Raw genomic sequence first — 1,148 nt, 5'->3', positions numbered from 1 at the left:
TATATATATATAATATATTTATATATATGCCGTTCTTTCTTTCTGCGTGTAGTTTTTTTTTTTTACCAGTGTGTAGTTTTTGTATCAAGAGTGTCGTATTTTAGACATGCGTGTAGTTTTTTTTTTCTTCGTTTGTTTGTTTGCTTGTTTGGGGGTTTTCTTTTGTCAAAGTGGGGCAGTCTTTGTCTTAAGTGAGTATCATTTCCTTCCTTCGTTCTGGGAGCTATGAGGATAAGATTTCGGTGTGTACTGAGGTGGAGTGTCAAAACAAAGTCAGTGAATTCTGAGTGCAGGCTGAGGAGAAACTTCAAGATTTAATCGTGCTTACATATTTATTTAAAGAGCAAGCTTTGGGTACAACTGTTGTGTGTCAATGATCGTGCCTTTATTCTATCTCGTCAAACAAAAAGGAATTCTGACTGCAAGAAACATTTCCAGTTTGGATGTGTACTTTGTCGATGATATCTGGCTGTTGAGCTTTGGGTATTTGGTATACGCTGTTCTTTAATGCCAGCTTTTGTGCAAAATTTGTTAATGTGTCTTGGACAGCGACTTTACCTCATAATACGATCATTTGTACTGTGAACTTTTACTAATACCATCAGGGTTTGCTTCTTAATCTTTCCTTTCAAACATCAATCGTTCTTATCTCTCATCTTTCTTTTCTTTTTATATTACTGTCGTGTAATACCCCTAATCTCCGTCAATTGCATGACCTATTTGTGTTGCAGCTGCCGTAAAACTCTTACTAAAATTTTAAAAAATAACAAATATAATTTCATCAGACTTCTTTTGCCGGCTCGACGACTACACTTTCCTGCCGTGAGATGAGCGTGGTAAATTGTTCTCTGTGCAACCATATCTTCGACTTCGGAGACCTGAGTATGTGCCACATGAACCACCAGCCCGGCTACCCAGACAGTCTGTACGATATGATAGCTCGCTCCTGCAGGGAGGCTGGCGGGTGTCTCTGGGAACTAGCGGTGGACGTGGGATGTGGGATCGGCAAAAGTACCGTGCCTCTGGCCAAGTATTTCAGGGAGGTAATGGGAGTGTTTATCTTTGTTTTATGTGGTCTTTTGTGTTTTACACGAGAGAGAGAGAGAGAGAGAGAGAGAGAGAGAGAGAGAGAGAGAGAGAGAGAGAGA

This window comes from Aplysia californica, unplaced genomic scaffold (assembly GCF_000002075.1).
Source record: "Aplysia californica isolate F4 #8 unplaced genomic scaffold, AplCal3.0 scaffold00023, whole genome shotgun sequence".
Taxonomy (NCBI): Eukaryota; Metazoa; Mollusca; class Gastropoda; order Aplysiida; family Aplysiidae; genus Aplysia; species Aplysia californica.
This window is presented reverse-complemented; position numbering follows the sequence as displayed.